Source organism: Chrysochloris asiatica, unplaced genomic scaffold (genome assembly GCF_000296735.1).
Source record: "Chrysochloris asiatica unplaced genomic scaffold, ChrAsi1.0 scaffold00196, whole genome shotgun sequence".
Lineage (NCBI taxonomy): Eukaryota > Metazoa > Chordata > Mammalia > Afrosoricida > Chrysochloridae > Chrysochloris > Chrysochloris asiatica.
The window spans coordinates 4,584,431-4,601,430 of record NW_006408714.1 but is presented as its reverse complement, the minus strand read 5'-3'; the positions used below and the strand labels follow the sequence as shown (position 1 = coordinate 4,601,430).

Genomic DNA, 17,000 nt, shown 5'->3' with positions numbered 1-17,000 from the left:
ACTGTGGATTTGAACCATCAACCTTGTGGTAAGAAATCCAGTGTGGATCCCACAGCACTACACTTAATAACCATTTATTAAACAAATGAATGGAATCTTATCGTGGAGTTCTTATTCTGTATGTGATCAAAAAAAGGCAAGTCAGTTAACAACATTGAAAACTATGTTATCAAGACAAAATGGCTTACTCTCTCCATTTCTACAATTGGGATGTACTTAAGAAACATCTCTTATTTAATCTGTTTGTGGATAACACTGAAAATACATAAAGATGTTGTTTATATCATTTCATGGTTGACAATCCATCATTGTCAGATATTTCCAATATCCAGCCATCTACTTAAGGTGGAATCTGCTGGTTTGGCTGCCTTTAGACTTCCCTTTGCATATGCTTCTCTTGAGGCAGTAAACATCAATTTTAAAATAATTCACAAATAATAATATTTGAATTCAGTACAACTTTGTAAGTTCTCTGTGTTAACAACTTGCAATTTAAAAAACAGACCAACCCCCCCCCCCAAAAAAAAAACACCCTTTGCTTTGTCATTACTGTCAACAAGAATTGATTTCTTTTCCCCTGTTGTTATTAGCTGCCATCGAGTTGATTCTGACTCATAGTGACCCTATGCTAATAAGAAAGAAACACTGCTGTTGCCATTGTGCCAATATTTCAAGTTCATTCATATCTCATGGCTTTCACATTTGCTGGGGGTGTTCATCTTATACACGGATTCTCTACTTCTCCAAGCATGGGATCCTTCTTCAGGGATTGATTCTTTCTAACAATATGTTCAAAGTATGAGATACAAGTCATGTCATTCTTGCTTCTATAAAGCTTTCTGGCTATACTACTTCCAAGATAGATTTGTTTTTTTCTGGTAGTCCATAGTACTTTCAATATTTATCACCAAAACCATAATTCAAATATCTTGATTCTTCTATGGTCTTCCTTATTCATTGTCCAACATTCACATGCATATGAGATGATTGAAAATACCATAACTTGGGTCAGGTATACTTTAGTCCTCAAACTGATATCTTTTCTCTTGAAAACCTTAAAGAGGTATTTTGCAACAGATTTTTGTTAACAAAATATGTCATCTGATTTCTTGACTGCTGCTTCTGTGAGCATTGATTGTGGATCAATGTATATTGAAGTCTTTGACAAGTTCAATCTTTTCTCCACTTATCGTGATGTTTTTTATTGATCCAATTGTGAGGATTTTCATTTTCTTTACATTGAAGTGCAAACCCTGTAGCTTAGTTAAGTAAACAAGGTCCAAAAAGATCCTGAACTACTATTTAATTCAAGGCTATGAGATTCTACATTTGTCAGAACTCTTTCTGGAAAATATCAACCTTCTCAAAGACCAGCATATCTTGGGAAGTTTTAAAGACAAAAAGCAATTGCATTGATAATTTGTTTCTTCCAAACTAAAAGGTAGATATTTAGATTTTTCCAGAAATAAAAATTAGTTTAGTTTTTATAGCATGTAGACTATGTGTATCATTTATGTGTATTCATCAAGTATAGGATGATTTTATCACCTGTTTGAATATAAGGAGTCATGGTTGCACAGTGCTTAAACACTCAGTTGTTAGACCAAAGAGCAGTAGCTGAAATCCATCATCTTCTTGGTAGAACAAAGATGAGGCTGGTCTTTTTGTTTTCTTTTGATTTCTGTAAATGTTTATGGTCTTGGAAAACTAATAGGGCAATTCTGCTCTGTGCTATAGTGTCGTTGTGAGTGAAAATCAACCAAACATCAGTGGATTTTTATTTTTTTATTTTTGGTGGAAACAAGTCCTAATCCTAGCAGAGCACCAAAGTTAAGATACCTTAATATGTAATATTAACTCTTGGTGTGGTGTTGTGGGTTAATGTGATGGACTGCATGGTAGGTTTGAACTGCAAGTTTGGTGGTTCACGTTCACCAGGCACTCCTTGGAAACCCTGTACAGGATCACTATGAGTCGAAACTGACTCAACAGTGCTTAACAACAACAATATATGATAAGATTTTATGATACATGGAGCAATTCAGCATATGTTACTTAATATAATCATATCTTTTCCATGGTTTTTCACTCACAGTCTTAGATGAGTCAAGTCTTGAAATTTGAGAATAAAAAGCTTTTACTTACTGATGTATATTTAACAGTTTTAACAAAACATTGGTGTCTTTTCTCTTCTGGCTTTAATAATCATCATGATGTAGTGTACCTTTTATCAGTGTTTGCCAATCATGTTGCTTCACAATGGCTTTCTTTTCTTTTCTTTATCTTTCCTAACAAATGTCTAAGTGCAGTAAATGTTAGGGATCATGAAACTAGATGTTTCATTTACAAAGCCTGCATGACTCATTAATCCCTGGTCTTGTGACTCAACCTTCTTACTAGTTTAAAGGTTATCTTCTCATTGATGAAAATCTACCAAGGGACAAGGCAATAGACTGTATTGATGAAATGTCTAAAGGGGGAAAATGCAATTGCGATGCATTGAAATTCTAACTGGGAATCTGTTTTAAGACGCCACCACTGAGAGATAGTTTAATCTGTTTTCTACTGCTTATAAACCAGTGTTTTAAGCATTGACTGCAGAAGATTGCTTCAATGACAGTTTTCAAATTTCCTTCCAGATAATAAGATGGCATGAATTAGAGAATTCAGGCTCTTTGCTCCTACTTCTTATCTAACTGAAACCAATTATTCTCAGGACCACACATATTTCCAACTTTCCTCGTGAAATATGATGAGGATAACTACATATGTTACATTCTCTACTCAGCATTTAATAGACAAGTCTTCATTTATGAGGAAAATAACCTCTCTGGGCTTGACATTGCTATCCAATTTTTATAATTGAAGAACCTGAGACTCTGCAGAACTTAGTCTGCTCAGTTTCCAATATAGAATGTGACATTTTACTTGTATAACCCTGACTCTTTAACATTGATTTTCTCATTCTTTATGTACTCAAAGGTCAAATTCAAAACCAAAGCTACTGCTGTGGAGTCAATTTTAACTCAAAGTAATCCTTTAGGACAAAATAGACACTTTCCCTGGGATTTCTGAGGCTGTAAATCTTTATGGAAGCAAATTGTCTCATCTTTTGGCAGTGGAGGGGCTGATGCATTTGAGTCACTGACTGACCTTCCATTAATAGCCTGCTGCACCATTAAGATAAACACTGAACTTATCCAAGATGTCATTGCTGTCCCTGCCTATCACACCTCCATCTTCATGTGCAATGATATTTTTGAATCTCAAGTCGGTCTATCTATCTATCTATCTATCTATCTATCTATCTATCTATCTATCTATCTATCTATCTATCTCCCTCTCTCCATCCCTGCCTTCCTCCCTCCTTACCTACCTATCTACCTACCTACCTACCTATAAATTTACCTCAAGGAGATGATATACAAAATTGTAGGGGTTGGCAAATCTAAACTCCATGGACCAGAAGCCAGACTGAAGACATCTGCTTGTTCACATGGTTTCAGGCCCTATGAACACAAAATCTGCATTTCAGGTGCGAGGATGAGTCCTTTACTCTCTCACATGGCTTCAGTGGCTGACAAACTCTAACTCTAAAAGTCACACAAATACACTCGAGGACTTAACTGGCTCACAGAATTGAGAGCCACAATTTGTATGTCAGCTGAGAGGCCAGAGAATTCTGCAGGCTCATGTTCCAAAAGTTGAAGGTCAGGCAATGAAATGAGTGCAGTGTAGAGAAAAAGAGAAAGCTCTTTGCCAGAATATGCATTTATATACTGGAGAAAACCTCCCACTTCTCCCCCCTCCCCCCTCAAGAAAATCTCCTTTCAACTGATTGGTTTTTTTTAAGAGTCAGGTTGCTAACTTCAAGGTCAGCAGTTGGAAACTGCCATCTGTTCTGTGGGAGAAAGATGAGGTTTTCTGCTCCATTGAAGATTTACAGCCTCGGAAACCCTACTCAGGGTCGCTATGAGTCAGAACCAACTATATGGCACTTAACAAAAACAATAGCCCTGTAATATAGTTACCTGTCTCTAAACTTCATTCTTTTTAAAAAAGTTTTTATTGTGAATTTAGTGAATGTTTACAGGGCAGATCATCAGGTTTATATTCAACAAATCATATACTTTGTTTCATTACAATGATTATAATCCCCTTAATGTACCATCAGTTAACAGTATTTCTCCATTCATTTTACCACTTTTTTATTTTTATTTTTTTAAACACTCAGGCATATATCTCTCCATACTTCTTTCAATATACTTCACCAACGTCATAACTCATAGGCTTCAATTCTTCTACAGGCTTTCTTAATCATTGTCCAATTTTTACATGCATATTGGAAATACCATGCTTGGGTGAGGTGCACATGAACTTTTAAACTGGCATCTTTGCTCGATAACATTATAAAGAGGTCTTTTACAACAGATTTGCATAATGCAGTAAGTTATTTGACAACTTGGCTGCTGATTCTAGGAGTGTTATTGTGCATATGAGCAAAATGAAGTCTGAAAACATCAATCTTTTCTCCATTTATCATGATGTTATTTATTAGTCCAGTTGGGAGCATTTTTGTTTTCTTTACATTGAGGTACAATCCATACTGCGGGCAATAGTCTTTGATCCTCATCAGTATTTCAAGACTTCTTTGCTTCCAGCAAGCAAGGTTACGGTCGCCTGCACAGCCAAAGTTGTTAATGAGTCTTCTCCAATCCTCATGACATATTTTTCTTCATATAACCCAGTTTCTCTGAGTATTTGCTCAGCATACAGATTGAATAACTTTACTGAAAGGATACAACCCTAGCAAATACCATTCCTGATTTTAAACCATTTAGTATACCCTTTATTCTGTTTGAACCATGGCCTCTTTGAATCAGCAAAATTAAGTGTTCTGAAATACCCTTTTTTCTCAATGTTATCCATAGTTGGTTATGATTCACATACCAAAAGACTTTCGTAGTCACTGAAGCACAAGTAAATATCTTTCTGGTATTTTCTGGCACCAAGATCCATCTGATATCAGCAATGATATGCCTTGTTTAGCTCCCTTTTGATGGACTGCTACAACTATTTTTAATTATCTTAAGCAAAAATTTACTTGTATGTCTTATTAAAGATACTGTCTGATGAAATGCACATTTTATTGTATCACCTTCCTTTGGAATATATACACATATGGATCTCTTCCAATCAGTTGTCCAGATAGTTATATTACAAATTTCTTGACATAGTTGACTGAGTGCCTACAGTGCCACATCACTTTTTGAAATATTTTAATTTGTATTCCATCAATTCAGTTCCTGGTACCTTGTTTTGTTTTTTTTACCAATGCCTTCAGTGTAGCTTGCACTTCTTCATTCAATACCACTGTCTCTTGTCACATTCTACCAATTCTTTTGGATACAGTGTATTCCTGCCATTTTCTATTGATGTTTTCAGCATCATGTAATATCCTTCCATATTGCAACCAGGAAACTGAATTTGTTATTATGCTATTTCAGCTTGAGAAAGGCTGAGTATGTTCTTCCCTTTTGGTTTTTGAATTCTAGGTCTTTGCACATTTCTTTATAATTATTTACTTTGCCTTTTCAGGCTGCCATTTGAAATTTTCTGCTCAGTTATTTTACTTTCTCATTTTTTCCAGTAGCTTTTGCTTTTATACATTCAAGAGCAAGTTTCAGAGTCTCTCGTGACACCATGTTGGTATTTTCTTCTTTCTTTCTTTTTTTTTTTTTAAATCTTTTACTTTCTTTATGCATGGCATTCATCCCACAACTCCTCTGGATATCTTTCATTAATATCTAACATATCACATTTATTCTTGAGATCATCTCTTAATTCAGGTGGGATATATTTAAAGTGATATTTTGGCTATGGTGGACTTGTTTTAATATTTCCATCATCTTCAGCCAGAGACGCTGAGATTTTCCACCATCACTTCCCACCGAAGTAATAGATTTGGTTCCTGTGTAATTCATCCAATGTACAGCCACACTTTATGTTTTTGAAAAAAAAGTATTTACAATAAGTCATTGACATTGAAAAATTCTAGCATGCAACCTTCAGCATTGTTTTTATCACCAAGGACATATTTTCCAACTTCTGATCCTTGCTTTTTGTTACCAATTTTTCCATTCCAAATCCTAGTAATTATCAATGCATCTTGGCTGTATGTTTCAGCAATTTCAGACTAAAGAAATTGGCAGAATTCTTCAATTTCATCATCACTGTCTTTAGTTATTGGTTTGCAAATTGTAATAATTATTGAAAAAATGTCCTTCTAGTTCTATTCTGCTGAGTGTTTTTTTAATCAGGAATGAGTGTTGAATTTTGTCAAATGCATTTTCTGCATTGATTTATATGATCATGTGTTTTTTTTTTTGTTTGTTTGCTTTTCTTCATTTATGTGGTTGATTGGTTTTTTGTAATACTAAACCATCTCTGCATACTGGATATCTGATATGAATCCCACCTAATAATGATTTTTTTTTTTTTCAATATGTTTCTGGATTCTACTGGCTAAGATTTTGTTAAGAATTTTTACATCTTTGTTCATAAGGGACATTGGTCTATGATTTTCTTTTTCAGTAATGTCTTTGCCTAGTTTCAGTATCAGATTTTTAAAATTAATTTGGGAGTTGTCCATTCTTTTCTATATTCCATAATAGTTTAAATAAAATTGCTGTCATCTCTTCTCAGCATTTTTAGTAGAATGGATCAAAAAACCATCTGGGTCTGGACATTTTTTGTTGTTGGAAATTTTTCAGTGCATGATAAATTTCTTTTTGTTATAGGTCTGTTCAAGGTTTTTACCAGTCTGTGTTAGTTTAGGTGGGTCATGTGTTTCTAGAAATTTTTGCATTTCTTCTAGATTTTCAACTTTTTTGAAATACAATTTGTGACAGTCTTCTGCTATTATTCTTTTAATTTTAGTTGATTCTATTGTGACATCAACCGTATCTTATTTGTGATCTTTGCACCTTATCCTCCTTTTTTTTTTTTGCCAAGAGTTTGTTGATTTCATTAATCCTCTCAAAGAATTAATTTCTTGTCTTACTGATTCTTCCTATTGTGTTTTTAGTTTTATTTTTTTAAATGCTGTAGACTGACCATGCTGCTCTTGTTCTAATTGTTGAAAATGTTGAGTTAAGCTGTTGATTTTGGTTCTTCTTGTTTTTATCTGCAAGCACTTGTTGCTATAAATTTCTCACTAAGCACTCTTTTTACTGTGTCATAAAGGTTTTGTTATGTGATGTTTTGTTCAAGTTTGATTCACGGAATATTTTATTCATTTTTAAAGTTTTCTATTTGAAACTCAGTAATTTTATTCCCTCCCCCTTGATCTTCCTATTGTTCTCTAATTTTATAGCATATCTGAGAAATACATCTGAGAATAAATTTTGTAGTTTTTGATATTTTTAATTTAATTGAAGTTTACTTTGTGGCTTAACATGTGGTCTAGTCTAGAGAATTTCCATGTGTCCTGGAGAAGAATGTATATTCTGCTGCTATTGGGCTGGGTGCTCTTTATATGTCTACAAGGTCAAGTTGGTTGATTATGTTATGTAGTTCTTCTGTGTCTTTGTTGAGTTTATTTCTAGTTGTTTTGTCCTTCAACAAAAGTGTTGCATTAAATTCTATTTTTATGGAGTGCGGTTTCTTTCTTCAGTTCTATTAGAGTTTGATTTATGAATTTTTCATGCTCTTTCATTGGACGTATAGTTTTTTAATGGTTGTGTCCTCTTGTACAATTGGACCTTTAATCATTATATAGTGTCCTTCTTTGTCTCTTATGCTGGTTTTTACCTTATAGTCCATTTTATCAGAAATTAATATTGCCACCCCTTCCTTACTTTTGATTACCATTTGCTTGATATATTTTTTCCATCCTATGACTTTTAGTCTACTTTTGTCTTTGTTGTGTATATCTCTTGCAGACAGCATATTGAAGGATCCTATTTTTTTATTCATTCTGCTACTGTCTATATCCTGCCTGTAACATTTAGTCTACTTACATTCAATGTTATTACCAATAAGCATGAACTAATTGCTGTCGTTTTGCTGTGTATTTTGTGTGTGTGTGTGCGTGGTGCTGATGGTTTTCATGTTCCATGTAATTTTCTGCACTAAGTTCATTTTGCTTGTGGGTTTTCTTCACATTTTCTTCATTGCCATGGTTTTAATGTTAACCAAATATTTCTGAATATTCTCCCTTTTGTTTTTATGTGAAGGTGTATTGATTTTCTTAGAAATTGCCTTGTAACTTATTAATTTCATCCCCAGTTTGAAACAATCTATTTATCTTGAAATTTGCTTTAGTTCCTCCTCTTTTGGAAGTTCTGTATCTATACTATTCTTTCATTTTGTCTTAAGTTGTCTTCATTACAAATTTATTTTTCTGAAACCCTATTTTTAGTTGTATAATTTTGTTTCACTTCATGTACTTCTATATCTGAAGTATCTTTGATATCCCATGCTAGTAAAGTTTTATTAATGGTAATACAGAAATGGCTGCAAGTATACATTGACAGAGAACTTCCAGAGGTTCAAGCCAGATTCAGACGAGGTCGTGGAATGAGGGATATCATTGTGGATGTCCAATGGATCTTGGCTGAAAGCAGAGAATATCAAAAAGATGTTTACCTGTGCTTTATTGACTACGCAAACACTTTCGACTGTGTGGATCATGACGGGCTATGGACAACATTGCAAAGCATAAGTATTCCTGAACACTTAATTGTGCTCATGAGGAATCTGTACATGGACTAAGAGATATTGTTCAAACGGAACATGGGAACACTGAAAGGTTTCAAATTAAGAAAGGTGTGTGACAGGGTTGTATTCTTTCACCATACTTATTCAACCTGTACGCTGAACAAATAATCTGAGAAGCTAGGTTATATGAAGAAGAAAAAAACCCACATTTTTTTTGTCTTCTTAATTATCTTTTGCTTTCTTTTCCTGTATGATGTTCTTGATGTTGAACCACAACTCTTCAGGCCTTTGGTTTTAAGTGTTTAATGCAGCAAATATGTTCTTTGGATGATCTATAAATTCAGATGATATATGTTCAAGGTCATATTTTGGCTCTTTTGGGCTTGTTTTAATTGACTTCAGTTTCAGCCAGAACTTGCCTGTTAGCAAGTGATGATCTGTTCCACAGTCTGTCCCTGGCCTTGTTTTCATTGGTGATATTTAGCTTTGCCACTGTCTCTTTCCAGAGATGCAGTCAATTTGATTTCTGTGTATTTCATCTGGTGATGTCCATGTGTACAGTCTTTTTTTTTTTTTTGCTATTTATAAAAGGTATTTGCAATAAAAAAGTCATTGGTTTTAAAAAATTCTATCACCCAATCTCCAGAAAAGTTTCTAACTGCTGATCTTTCCTTAGTTTCCAAGCTTTTCAGTCCAACCACCATTAATGATCAATACATCTTGATTGATCAATTTCAGACTGAAAAATTTGCTGTTGTTGTTGTTGCTGATGTTGTTATCCTATCAGAGACAGCATTGTACCAGATGTCTGCTCTTGAAATGTTCTTTTTGATAATGAATGAGATGCCATTCCCCTTCAATTTGTCATTTCCTGCATTGTAAACTATGTGGTTGCCAGATTCAAAATGACCAATACCAGTCCATTTCAGTTCACTAATGCCTAGGATATTGATGTTTATGCATTCCATTTCATATTTGACAATTTTCAATTTTCCTAGATTCATATTTTTTACATTCCATGTTCTGATTGTTAGTGGATATTTACAGCTGTTTCTCTTCATTTTGATTTGTGCCTCATGAACTAAGGTCCCAAAGACTTCATTCCATTCATGCCATCATGGTTAACTTTATTTTGAGGAGGCAGCTCTTCTCTAGTTATATTTTGAGTGACTTCTAACCTGAGGGTTCATCTTCTGACACTGTATCTGACAATATTCTGGTGTTCTTGATCATGTTTCAATATTCAATATTTGATGCTGGTACTGTTCCACTACTATTGAGAAGGTTTTCAGTGACTTAATATTCTAAAGTAGTCTGTTTCTCCTTCTTCCTAGTCTGGAAGCTTAGCTGAAAACTGTCTATCATGGCTGACCCTGTTGTTGTTGTTAAGTGCCATCGAGTTGATTCTGACCCATAGCAACTCTATATAGAATTTCAGAGGAGTGGCTGGTGAACTTGAACCACTAACTTTGTGGGTCAAACTGACTTTGCAATCCAGCACATTAACCCACAGTGCCACATCAAGATTCCATGGGTGACCCTACTGCTGTTTAAAATACTGGCTGCATAGCTTCCAGAATCACAGCAACACTCAAGCCACAACAAACTGACAGACAAGTGGTGGTTAAATTTGTTAACCTCCCTCATTCCATATGCATGTCTGTCTGTGGCATATATACAGAAGTGTGAGTGTTTGTTTCATAATATCTACACTCCAGCTAACCAGAATGAGATCAGATACTATAAAACAAAACCAAACAAAATCTACACATCATGGAATTGACCAGTCAAGATGTTGGTGACTATGTGAAGACTGTGTAATCAACACAAAATGACTAACAGTCCAGAGACAATACAGTCAAAGTAGGAATTTTAAAGTTTTAAAGCACTTTACCTCACAAAAACACAGTGAAGTACATACAGAAAGAATTTAATCATTTGCAAATGCTCGTCAAGTGAATTTCCATCATCTGTAATATTACTCAAAGCCAGAGGCAAGTTTTATTATCTATACTAGGTAATTGTGGAAACTGAGACTTAGTGAGCTGAAAAGTACTTTGGTTCCCTTAAAACAATATGAGGCACTTTTGAAATAAAAATGCAAATAAATAGAGGCAAACATAGAATTTTATTATCATACACATTTCACACGTTGAATTAAAAAGGATTAAGAATGTTAGAAATCACTGCCTCCCAAAGCATCTAAAGCACTCAATCATAGAGCTAGGTTCTTATCTTAAAAGCTTTTATTTCAGTTGACTATTTGGGATTATGGAAGATTAGATTTTGGTTTTGGACTCACTAATTAAATATGTCTATTCAGTTAATCCCTAAACAATAATTTGCAAAGTATTTTAGCTAGACTGGTGAAAATGACATGTTTTCTAAAAAGCAAAAATAAGTAGGAGAAGTCTCATTCACATTTCAGCTAAAATCCTCCCAAAATACATGTCTAATTTTTTTATTTGATTTATATATGATCGTGATATTTTGGGAACTGTATTAGCCAAAAGATCCAAGATTTCACAAAATCTGATAAAATGTGAACGAGCACAAACTGCTGCTGCACAAATAAGTTTTTTTAGAAAGATCAGCATGAGGCTGGTCCCTGTGATGTGGAGGTTTAAAATATCCCAAATGTCTGTGTTTTCCACCATAATCCTTGATATCAATCACCACTCCCACCCCTCCTTCATGTCTCAGTATTCTGAAATATACGGCTACATCTCCCAGAATTTACAACTGTAAAAGGAAATGGCTCACACAATTGTGGAGACTGGCACATCCCAAATCCGTATTTCACAGGTCAGTCTTGAGAATTTCTCCTCACCCATGTAGTCTCAGGAGTTGAGGAACCCAAATTGACAGTTCAGACTATAAACTCTTAATGCAGGGGGTTTCAGGAATTGGTCGGTGATAGGTTGCAAGTACCTCCTAGTGGATAACAGACATGATGAGTCAGATGTGAGATCCAGAGCAAGACAGTGAAATTTGCCAAAGCATTCCTATACATTTGACTTAGATCATGTCCCCAAGGGTACATAAGTATGGTGACATGATTCACACCTTCTAAGTGTAGTAGAAGAACCTTAAGGTCAGCAGCAGTTCGAAAGTACCAGCTGTTCTATGGGAGAAAGATGAGGCTTTCTGCTCCTATAAAGACTTACAGCCTCGGAAAACCCTGTACAGGGTCGCTATGAGTCGGAACTGACTCCACGGCACCCAACAACAACAACAACAATGTGGTGGTGGTGGGGGAAGCCCTGGTGTGGCGCTGTGGGTTAATGCGTCTTGTCCTTAATCCTTGTTGATGTTGTTTTTAGGTGCCATTGAATCAGTAAGGATTCATAGAGACCTTATGCACAGCAGAATGAAACACTGCCCAATCCTGGGCCAACCTTACCATTGTTGCCACGCTTGAGCCCATTGATGATGCCACTTGACTAATCCATCTTGCTGGGGGGTCTTCCTCTTTTTCTCTGACCATCCACCTTACCAAACATGATATCCTTCTCCAGAGATTGATCCCTTCTAACAATATGTCCTAAGTATGAGAAACAAAGTTTGGCCATCCTGTTCTCCAAGGAGCACTCCGGTTGCACTTCTTCCAACACAGATCTGTTGGTTCTTTTGGCAGCCCATGGTACTTTCAATATTCTCCTCCAATACCGTAACTCAAAAGCATCAGTTCTTCTACGGTCTTCCTTGTTCACTGTCCAGCTTTTGCATGCATGTGAGGTTAATGAAAATACCATGGTCAGGCACACATTAGTCCTCAAGTTGACATCTTTGCTCTTCAACACTTTGTAAAGGTCTTGTGCAGCAGATTTGCCTAATGAAGTCCTTGGCAATTTCAGTCTTTTCTCTGTTGATAAGAATGTTGTTTACTGATCCAGTGGTGAGGATTTTTATTTTCTTTCCCTGATAGTGTAGTAGTTACTAATCAGGCTGCTAACCTCAAGTTCGGCAGTATGAAACTAACAACTGTTTCATGAAAGAAAGATGAAGCTTTCTGCTCCTGTAAAGATTTGCAGCCTCAGAAACCCTGTGCAGGGTCACTGTGAGTCAGAACCAACTCCATTGTAGTTAACAACAACAACAACAACATTGAGATGCAATTCATATGGAAAGGTGTGCTCTTTGATCTTCACCAGTAAATATTTTAAGTCCTCTTCACTTTCAGCAAGCAAGGTTGTATCATCTGCATATCGCAGTTTGTTAATGAGTCTTCCTCCAATCCTGATGCCACATTTTTCTTCAGATAACCCAGCTTCTCTGATTATTTGTTTAGCATACAGGTTAATCAGTATTGTGAAAGTATTTGTTCACCTTAATCCTTAGGTCCACCTTATTCCTTACTCTTTGGTGGTGGTTATGTGCCATGGAGTTGGTTCCAACAGTAGAAAGCATCATCTTCCTCCCAAGGAACTGCTGGTAGTTTTGAAGGGCTGACCATGACCATGATTAGCAGCCCAACTCGTAACCACTATGCTACCAGAGTTCCACTTTAACACTAAATCTTTAGTTTCACATTGATCATTAGTTCTTAGATCCACATTAGTCCTTACTTTTTAGCCCCACCCTAATTGGAACTCCTTGTTGTTGCTGTGATTAAGTGTCATTGAGTAGGTTCTAACTCATAGTGACTCTGTATATGGTATCCTAGGAGCGACTGGTTAGTTTGAACTGCCAACATGGCGATTCAATCTGACTTTGAGGTCCAGTGCTTATCCAACAGTACTATACCAGGACTTCATATATGTAACAGAACCAATCAAAGTTAAAATTACTAAGTGATTATATTTGGGAAAAAAGAAATAAATATTAAATAGAAAAAGAAGCAGTTCATGGAAGGTAAATGCACCATTTGCTTCAAGTATCAGATCCAGTTTTACTGGCGAATCTGGCAACTTGGGGAAGGGAAGTTTGCATAACTAATCAAGGCAATCTCAATAAGCCATGTTGTTTTTGTTGTTGTTAAGTGTTGTCAAGTTGATTCTGCTCCATAGTGACCCTGTATAGCCATAGTTTAAGTTAAATGTCATCCCATCTAAAATGATTTTATTTTTTCAAATTCTTTTCTTAATGGGAGTCTTGTATGCTGTCTCAACCCTGGGAGAGGACAGATGTATTTATTATTTCATTCATTCACTTCTCCACTCAATTTATAATCATTGCAAGTCACTTGTGATTATTATTCCGTCCTCTTATGATAAAGATGTGCACAGGGGAGATGAGGTCTTCACTCTTCTAGAGCAAATATATCATTGGGGTGATCAGGAGATAAGGAAGAAAATAAATAGAATAACTTAGTATGGCAAACACAAACTCATCTTGGATTAAAGAAATAGATATGATCAGTAATAATGAGATAGAGGTAGGGAAGAGAGACCAGGGTAGTGGTTAGGGAAAGCATGTCTGTAAACAAATAGAGTACCTGACATGAATTTCTAGATGAAGAATATTTCCAAAAGAATTCCTTGACAATGCAGAAATTTAGTCTGGGAAGAACACTGGTGTTTCAGAAACAAAAAGTTAAGTGAGTCTAGAGTGGAATGAGAGAAGTGAAGATTGACAGCGATGTATTCCGAAAATGCAGTAGTACTCATTTTGTTGTTGTTCTTATGCAATTACAAGTCAGTTCTAACTCATGGCAACTCTAGATAGCGTTTCTGAGAAGTGGCTGGTGGATTTGAACTACTGACCTTACAGTTAGTAGTTCAGTTCTTATCCTCCAATGCCACACCAGGATCACAGCAGCCATGTTAGGTAGGATATTATAAGATACAAAGTTCAATCTTCAGCTTAGTGCTCCCGCACCACCCCCACCAAGTAAAACCAGACAAATCATCAAACAAAACAGCAACATCACTACCGGTGTGTATTGTGTTATGCCCATGTCTCTGTCTCACTTTGGGCTTTATTAACTCTAATCAAACAATCTCAACTTCTTACACAGCTCAACAGAAAATCTATCCATGACTAAAGACTTTAATTATCTTAAATCTCTCTTATCATTCTTCTTATTTATTTCTGTGTTCATAACTGTCAGCAAAAGTAAATGAGGCTTTGCTGCTGTTGTTTTGAGGTAGAAAAAAAGAAAGATGCAGTCAATTTAAAATAATTTACCAAAATCTCAAATACATCTAGCCTCACAGAAAATATCCATTATCCTAGAAAAATTGTGTTTGATTGTATTATATAATTTTCAGTTTCCAATGATTTATCTTCAAATTGTGAGGCATTGCCTATAAGATGTTAAATCTGCTATTAATGCTGAAACTTCAGAATGTGTAAGTTGGAGCATGAAGGGGATATATAAGCTAAAATTATAGTTTGATAGAGTGTATCCTAAGCAATTTAGTGAATGTTGTTAAATGCCATGGAATTGATTCCAACACATACATACAGTGTTTCATAGGAGCAACTGGTGGGTTTGAACTGCCGATACTGTGATTCAAAGTCCAGTGCTTATTCTACAGTTCCACACCAGGTGTCCATTTAGTGAACAGATAGCTTACAATTTATTCTAACTTAGTTATTTTAAGTTTTAATTTAAGGGAATAACTAACTTAATATACATTAATAACAAACAAAAAACACAAGGAAATGGTAAAAAAAATTTTTATTAAACATACAGTGCAATCTTCACATTTTTCCAAATATAATACCATAAAATATGTAATATCATCTTAATTCATTAAATGGAATTGAAAGCCTAATTCTTAAAACATTTATAAAATTTAGAAAATACAGGCATCTTTATACTATCGCTACTGCTAAATACAAATTCATTTTCAACGTGATCATAAAATGTTGTTTTACTTTTAAATTAAAAATTTAAAAATTAAAGCATGAAATATCTTCAAACATACAGTCTAGTAAAGTTAATCATTTCCACTATAACATTGATATATTTAGTATCGGCTAATGTACTGCACAAAATTAAGGAATGTACTTCATAAAGCAGATCGTTTGTAAATCTGCTGTGAAAAGTTGGGATAAATGTTTGTATTTTGAAACATATAAAACTCAGCTTTATTATTGCTCCTAGTTGCCTTCAAGTTGGCTCTGACTGATAGTAACACTATGGAAAACAGTGAAGTAAGTGTTGCAGGTTCTAAACCATCTACAAGTTTGCTAGCATGTGTAAGTTCATGTTGTGGCTGTTGTGTACTGTCTTTCAACACTGGTGGCTCATCTTTCAGCACTGTACCAAACGATATTGCATTCTGATTCAATGTACAGTTTACATTGGCTAATTTTTGAAAGTAGACTAACAGGTCTTTCTTCTAAGTCTGTTTTTTGCATGAAAGCTGATATAATGAAATTTGTCTGCCATGGGTGACCTTTCTAATATTTGAAATACAGGTAGCATAGCTTCTAGCATACTAGCAACACACAAGACACCATAATACTACAAACTGAAGGTGTATGATGGAAAACTCAGTTTACACATTATTAGTTTAGATTTGTTTCCTACCACATAGGATATAATTTCAATATTGTTATTATTGGTCAAGAATGTTAATTCCAGAGCACTTAATTTAGTTTAGGCAGAACATATACGTAGCCTATGTGGTCAACTTTTAAATCACAAAAAGAGTGTATCAGAATTGTATCCTTTGATCATATTTATTCAAGCTGTGTGCTGAGCAAATAATAAGAAAATTTGAACTATATGGGGAGGAGTGCAGCATCAGGGTTGAAGACACTTTAATACCATATTGTATTCAAACTACATAATCTTGCTTACTGAAACTGAAGAGGATTTGAAGCACTTACTCATGACGATCAAATACTGCTGCCTATAGTATAGATTATAGTTCAATGTAAGGAAAACAAAAACTCTTACAAATGGATCAATAAGCAACATCATGATAAACAAAGAAGATATTGAAATTGTCAAGGATAGCATTTTACGTGGATCCACAATCAATACCTATAGAAGCAGTAGCCAAGAAACCAAATGGCCTTTCTGAAGCCAGTGAGTATGATGTCAAAAAAGGCATACATTACACACGTTGAAGCCATTTCCTGACCTTGAACATGGTTTCTTTGGTGTATGAGCTGCAGAAATAGCAGTTTGAATAAAAAGAAAGTAACTAAATGACATATTCTGTTGGGCATATCTGTTGCAAATGACTTATTTTAAGTGTTCAAAATCAAAGCTGGCACTTAACAGGGATAAGATGAGGTGTGCATGACCCAAACCATTGCATTTTAAGTCATCTCAGATGCATGGGAAAGTTGGATAATGGATAGGAAGGTTTAAGAAG

The 17,000-nt window shown here is 35.1% G+C and overlaps 1 pseudogene; it reads right to left on the bottom strand.

Annotated features, from left to right (window-relative positions):
* LOC102812350 overlaps window positions 1–5,705 on the bottom strand; it is a 143,492-nt pseudogene extending 137,787 nt beyond the window's left edge.
* Between the last annotated feature and the right edge of the window lie 11,295 nt (window positions 5,706–17,000).